Source organism: Tribolium madens, unplaced genomic scaffold, assembly GCF_015345945.1.
Source record: "Tribolium madens isolate multiple individuals breed KSU strain unplaced genomic scaffold, Tmad_KSU_1.1 Scaffold_2;HRSCAF=44;Tcas5.2_LGX, whole genome shotgun sequence".
NCBI lineage: Eukaryota > Metazoa > Arthropoda > Insecta > Coleoptera > Tenebrionidae > Tribolium > Tribolium madens.
Genome location: NW_025400995.1, coordinates 1923125 through 1930991, shown reverse-complemented (window position 1 = coordinate 1930991; position 7867 = coordinate 1923125). Strand labels below are relative to the sequence as shown.

Genomic DNA, 7867 nt, shown 5'->3' with positions numbered 1-7867 from the left:
TTTTAATTGGTTTTTCTCAACCAAAATTGTCTATGATAAAAAAATTGAAAAACGTTACTAAAAAAATGTTAACTATTTATGCAACAAGTTACAAAATGAGCGTGTTTTTTACTAGACGTGTGCAAAAAACAGTCATTTTGAATCGTGTTTTATACAAGATTTTTTCCAATTTGGTTGTGAAAAAGCATAGGCATCAAATTCGAATTTAAAATCTGTGATTTCAAAAATTTTCCAAAATCATACTAGGTCGTAGCGTTGTTATGAAAATAGTGCTATTTGTTTTGTTTTTAATACTTGATAAAATAATGTCATGTTTTATAACTAGTGATAAAATTAAACACATTTGACATCACAATGGTTGCTTTTCACAACAAAATTGGAAAAAAATAGTTTACCGCTAACGGAATAAAACTTATACCTATTCCGAAAAAAAGTCTTAGGCTAACTTTCAGGAGCACATGCCCCACCTTGCCCCCCCCCCCATCAAACGACGCCTATGAACAGGGTTTTATATTTTTTTGGTTAAATTCTACGAAATTTTTGAATAAACTCATATCCATAATGTGACAAAAAACTACAAATTTCTACAATTTAAACATTTTGAAATATAAACATTTGTCCATTTGATGCCTACTGATAAAAAAAGATGTTTTGTTACTCAATTTTTTATAAACCTAGAAATAACAGGCACTYGCAAATCGTAACTGCGTTTTTTGAGTTGAAATAGGTCACAAACATTTAATTTCTCTATAAAAAACTAAAAAAAAATCTGCCTTACATGTATGTATTACATTACTATTATTTGAAATTTACTTGTTTGGTTATTTTTCCATAGACAACTTACTTATTTCACCAAAAAAAAAAGAATATTAATCAGAAAATTGAAGTTTGCTAGAAATGATATAATAAATAAACCAAAAGTATGGCTACTGTTAAATATTTTAAAAACGGTCAAATTGTGTACCTACTGAAATTTGTTAGGTGATTAGGAAATATTTTCCTTAATTGTGATTTGATCACATTTTAATTAAAACGACTAATTTTTTTTATTCGACAAAAAATATTTAAAATACTCTCAATTTACTTCTTACTCTAATGCGTCGTATAAAATTAATATTAATTTACCTTATTTCTCCTAATATGTATTTTGATTATTGTTTGCAAATTTTATCTCATATATTTTTTATTTTTAGTTGACCAATTAGAAGAAATATTATTTCATAAGAGAAAGTTGTCAAAGTTCCCAATTCATTGTGTTTTTAGGTACCTATTAGTTAAATTGGTTACAAATTGCATAATCAGTTTTATTTGCTTTTTTGTAAAAATAATTTTTGAACAAGCTTCCACTGGTATATTTTTTAAACACAGTGGAGCTTCGATTTCCCGAGCCCGAGCATTAATTTTTTCCCTATACACATGTCCCCCCTTAAACGACGCCTATGAACAGGCATTTATATTTTTTTTGGTTAAATTCTACGAAATTTTTGAATAAACTCATATCCATAATGTGACAAAAGACTACAAATTTCTAACAATTTAAACATTTTGAAATATAAACATTTGTTCATTTGATGTCTACTGATAAAAAAAGATGTTTTGTTACTCAATTTTTATAAACCTAGAAATAGAAATAGAAATTTGCACTAGCAAATCGTAACTGCGTTTTTTAAGTTGAAATAGGTCACAAAAAAATCTGCCTTACATGTATGTATTACATTACTATTATTTGAAATTTACTTGTTTGTTTATTTTTCCATAGACAACTTAGTTATTTCACCAAAAAAAAAGAATATTAATCAGAAAATTGAAGTTTGCTAGAAATGATATAATAAATAAACAAAAAGTATGGCTACTGTTAAATATTTTAAAAACGGTCAAATTGTGTACCTATTGAAATTTGTTAGGTGATTAGGAAATATTTTTCTTAATTGTGATTTGAACACATTTTAATTAAAACGAATATTTTTTTATTTGACAAAAAATATTTAAAATACTCTCAATTTACTTCTTATGCGTCGAATAAAATTAATATTAATTTACCTTATTTCTCCTAATATGTATTTTGATTATTGTTTGCAAATTTTATCTCATATATTTTTTATCTTTAGTTGACCAATTAGAAGAAATATTATTTCATAAGAGAGAGTTGTCAAAGTTGCRAATTCATTGTGTTTTTAGGTATTAGTTAAATTGGTTACAAATTGAATAATCAGTTTTATTCGTTTTTTTGTAAAAATAYTTTTTGAACGAGCCGCCACTGGTATATTTTTTAATACAGTGGAGCCTCGATTTCCCGAGCTTTAATTTTTTCCTACACCCGTCCATGCAACTCAGATACCTAATCGAAAAATCGAGGCTCCACTGTAATTTAAAAATGAATTTTGTTACATATTTATTCGTATAATTTTATGACATACAAGGGTGAGAAAATGTGAATTGTCGGTGTCTGTAGCAGCAAAATGCCATAGTGGTTATTTAGTGAGTATTTGTGCATGTGTATGGCCGTCGTAAGTGAAACGCCAGGTGAAGAACTGAAGAAGTGACATCCAGCCGAGAACCGAGCAAGCGCAAGCACAGCTGTCGCTTTTGGAGAGCTCCCAGGGGAGTCTATGGGAGGGTTTAGGACGAGTCGATCCTTGAACACGAGTTTCTGATTGGCCGCTTCCAGCCAGATACATTCTTATTGGCCAATCGAATCATCCTACAGCCTCTTTTGCTCGTCCTCTGCCCTGGCCTCCTAATTATGCAAATGGCCCTGCTCACCTAATGTTGCCACCATCAGTCTCTTGTTTGCGCTTTTCCCAAAACTACCAAGCCAAAGTTCAACCAGACATCAGTTTTCAGCCTGCAGATTGCCTTTTGATGCCCCAAACATAACGGCTACGAGCTACAAGTGACGAATCAAACAAAACGTGGTGTGAATGAACATTTCTTAACTGATTTAAAATGTTTTTCATTAATGTGATGTTGATGACTTGCGGCGACTGTTTTAGTGATTTTAACAATTAATTACCTATCATCTTTATGCTGTATTAGGTAAGTGCACACAAGAAAACATTTAAGATAAAATCGCACCTTTCACCACAAAATTAATAACGCTTATGAGATAAAAACGCGATAAAAATTATCATACACGCAAATAATACCAACCTTTCAGCAAAATAAAAAATTCAAATCACACGGTGTGATTTTCAAAAATGTAACTGAAAGAATTTTATTTTGAAAATTTTGAACTAAAGTTTTTGCCCATACCGTTTAAAGTTACTAAAAAATGTATTTCTTTTTTTTTATTTACTCTAACTATGGTTAACCGACAAAAACTGAATAAATGACAGTTAAAGTTTAAAAATGCAATAATTTTGTTTTTAAAAATTAAATCAAAAAGTAAATCTTAAAGATAACACTCTGTACTTACCTATATCAAAAATTTTTCTTATTTTAAGTTTTATATTAACAAAATCCAGGCTTTTAGTTTATTGTGATAAGGTTTTTATTGTTTTGTAATTTAGACTTTTTATATACCTACAGGATGTTCCAGATGCGACGATTGGCCGATAAAGTTATCCCAAAATATTACTAAAATAAACTAATCATAACTTGAAAAATTGTTGTTCATTTCAAAATTTCAAAAATATGTTAAATTACCAACAAATTTTATAGAAAAAAAACACGTCAAACTTGTGGTCTAAAAATTTGGGCTAAATAGGTTGGAAAATCTGTATTTTTACACATACGTAATTTTTTTTTTTCAAAATTTTACAAAACAGAAATTTTAATTAGAGTACTAACCAAATCTCTGTTCCAGATTAACAAATTTATTATTTTTCTACATTATTTAAAAAAAAATTGGTCTAGAACTTTAAATAGAATAAATGTTAATTTTTGCTAAATAACCCTAAAACATCTTGGGTTAATTGTTAATTAAATTATTAAATAAAAAAACTTTATTAGTTTGTCAAAACTTGTAGTTTGAATTTGAACTTGAAACATCTTGAAAAATATTTTTGAAAACGTTTAAGAACTGAATCAAAATTATCCAAAATTTCATATTACTTTTTTCAACCTAACCTACATTTTTTAACTCACTCGTGTCTTTATAATATAAATAAACAAGTTATTTCATCATATACATAATAAAAAAAACTTTATAGAATAATGTTAGGTAAACTATGCCAAATAAGCCTGAAACAACTCGCGGTAAAATAAAAAATAAATTGATTTTAGACATATTTTCATTTACATTTTCTGAACAATATGTACCTAAAATAATTTTTTGGTTTTAATAGATTTGTGTAAGTCGGGAAGCATCAATTCAAACCACGACTGTTGTCTTCTTAGGACAACTTATAAGCATATCAAAATAAAAAACACATTCTTTTAAATATGTACATAAAAATACATAAATAAAATTAAAAAAATAAATAATGTATAATATATATAATAATGAATATAAAGTATGGAACCAAGCGTTTTTTTTTAATTATTTGCTTCCAGAAAATAATAATTAAAGCAATATAACAAATGTGATCGTATTTTGAGAACGAAATCTTGTTTTGTTTTTGAGTCATGCAATTTTTTGAAATTTATTTAAAAAAAATTTTTTGAAAACATTAAATATAAAGCAAATAGTTGTATCTTTAGATCATAACTTTCATGAAAAAAATGGTTTTATAGTGGGTTGTCACTTAAAAAAAAATTTTTTTTTGAAGTAACTCAAAATAATTTTATTCTTGATAAAACATCACATTTTTATACTAGGTACTTTATGATTCATTAATTACTTTATCCAGTTTAAGCAAAAAACGTTTGGTTCCATACTTTTTATATTCAAAATGTTGATTTTGATTTGATAAATGTTCATCGTTGAACTAAAACTCTAAAAATTTTCGACAAATTTGCCTACAATACAAATAATTTAATATTGGGCCACAATTTTTTAAGTGGTTTCTCACTGTAACTAGAAACATTAAAATTAAAACATTTTGCTTTGAGAAATGGAGTCCTAAGTTCCAAAGTCTATCTCTCTCGGATTTACTCATTTTCAATTTTAAGTCAAAACTAAAAAAATTAAATGACAGGGAGGTATGTAAGTACATTTTTACTGCATTTTGAAATATTGTTATAAATATACATAAATGTAAAAAAAAACTCTCGAGTCTAAATAAAAAATTGCCGTAGTTATTTTTACTTTAAAACCGTTTTATAACTGCTGTAATAGAAGCTTAGAATTGGAAATAAACGTTATTATAAGCACGGGTTTTTCTCTTTTTTACTATGAATGTAAAAGTGAATCGCTAATCGGCTTGATGCGTCTATTTTTGTTATGATTCCTTTGACGATCAAACAGTTTTAGTGGCTTGAATATGAGCATTATTTTATACTTATATGCTCTATTAAAAATTTCAAATTATTTTTAAAGAAGCCTTTGGGCGTTGTAAAGTTTAGGATTTCACTATTTTTGTGATGAATTGAATTTTTTTATAAAGTCGTTAATGAAAGTTTAATTTTGCTAATGTGTCAAACTAAACTTTTTGCAGTCTCTGTGTGCAAACAAGCGCATTAATGGGGTATTTCTTGTGTTATATTGAAATGAGAATATGCTTAAGAGTTCTCATGGAGTTGAAAAACAAAAACTAGGGTTCGGTCGGTCTTTTCATTTTTAAACCCTAGCGTAACTCAAGCACTCAACCACTTAGACGTTTCAGAATCAATCAATATTTATATTAGCAATGCTTATACAATACTCGATATTCCATTGTCTGCATTACAAACACAATCTCAAAAATATTACAAATAATTGCAATTAGATTTTGTAATTTTAGTCCGCGGTCCGGTGTAACTTCATTTTTCCACTTAATGACTCGGTAAATTTATCGTTTAAATTGGGTGGCTTTGAAACATACATTTAATTGAGTAATGAGGTTATTAAGTATTTATCGCAAAGGGTAGCTTTAGTGAATACCGTACATGAACCCCTAGCACGGTATTCAGCTGATTTAACCCCATTAGAGTATTATCCCATTTCCGTTCACGCTCTCCAAACCCTCGGAAAAATCATCATTTTTGACTTATTCTCACGCACAAACAGCGGAAACTCGAATTTATTACTATCAAAAATTTGCTGCAATTTGCAAGGGAGTTGTTTAAACAATAATTAGTTGCTAATGAAAACACATTTTCTACAAGTCTGTGCCTAATCGAGTAGGGGATCACGCGAGGGCGAGGGTGCTGATAACAACATTTTAAGCTACGTGTGTGCGTTTTCTAACAAGGAAAATTAAGTGAGTTTTAATCTAATGTAATTCTCAACAAATTACAATGTCTCAAAGCTGCATCTCTCGAACTCAAGTTAAATGAAACGAAAAATTCCCAAATTTTTGGACCTTACCAGATGTCTTTCCTGTTTGCAAAAAATAACTTTCTATTCCAGTTGGTTAAATTTAAAATGAGGAAATGTGGCCTACTTTCGGCTAAAATTTACTAACATCCTGTTTCTTTGTATTTTTGGATTTTGCCTTTTAAAAAAACTTTTATTAGTCGATTTTGCTTAGTTTTAAAAATAAGAGGTTTTTTTTTGACACAAACATGCACTTTTTAGAAATTTATTATACAAAAACTAAGACAACTAGAACATTTTTTTTACGTCTGCGAAGAAGAATGTACAGAATTTAAAGCTGTAACAATTTTTTAGTGTTTTTCATTTGTAAAGATTAATAAATTAAGAAGTTTGTTAAACGTTAAATAACTAAATAATTGTTAATGGACACCCCATTTTCTATTTTTGCATCTAATAGATTAATAAATTGTATATGTAAAAAAATAAACTTTTAATTACTAGTATTGATAAATGAAAAGATATTTAACATTTAATATTAATTGTAGCAACAATGCCTATCAATATAATCAGCATTGTTGATACTATGGTAACCATAGCAATTTCACCACGGTCCACTTATCCGTTAATTTATAAAAGTCGTTATAAATACTGAAATTCGAATTATTTTATTGTAAAAATAAAGAATAATGGATTCAGTTTAACACAAATGTGATTATTAAATGATATTTTTTCCATCTCTTGTGCAACTGATCACTTTTTGGCTACTAAAACAATAGTAATTATTTTTTAATGTTTAACGTTAAATATCTTTTAAATACAAAAGTAATAAATAGGGTGTTCCATTTAAACCTCTTCATTTTTTATCTTTGCAAATGCAACACACTAAAAAATATTACAGCTTTATAGCTTGTACCTTCTTCTTTGCGGTAGTAAAAAAAATATTTCTAGATGTCTTAGTTTTTGTGTAATAAATTTTTATGTTTTCGTCAAAAAAATCGTCTTATTTTTAAAACTAAGCAAAATCGAATAATAAAAGTTAAAAACATTGTCATAGAAATCTACATAAAAAAACGCTAAGAAACATATGGTGTTTTATTTAAAAAACACAAGTTTATATTGTAACTTATTTTTGAGACACGCTGTATAGTTGAAAATAATTTTAGGCGATGAACTAGATTACCATCTATCATCAATGTTCTATATAATTTTTTTTTAATGTTACCATTTAAACTAATGGACTTTTTCAACTCGCCGGGACACCCTGTATGTAGTTACAATTTAGGATACAGCTTTTTTGTTTTCTCCTTGAAAATTATTTTTCCAACAAAAATAAATAGTCACTGCAAAATTTAAACTTTCGTAACTTCGAAATTTTTATAGATAGATTTTTTTAAGATTTTTTTCATATTTTTGGTATCTTATTTTACTTGGCATTTTTCTTTCTTTTTGTGTTTTCACAAGACATCTTGTATAAATTTTTGAATTCTTGAACGCATTTTACTTTAAAAAAATTGATCCTATGATAATATT

General features: G+C 27.5%; 1 protein-coding gene across 1 annotated transcript in view; it reads left to right on the top strand.

Annotated features, from left to right (window-relative positions):
- The first annotated feature begins 2800 nt into the window (after positions 1-2800).
- LOC123006521 (fez family zinc finger protein erm-like) overlaps positions 2801-7867 on the top strand; it is a 24366-nt gene continuing 19299 nt past the window's right edge. Inside the window, exon 1 of the mRNA XM_044401058.1 lies at positions 2801-3036. The gene's annotated coding sequence lies outside the window, so the exon portion shown is untranslated. The remainder of the gene's footprint in view (positions 3037-7867) is intronic.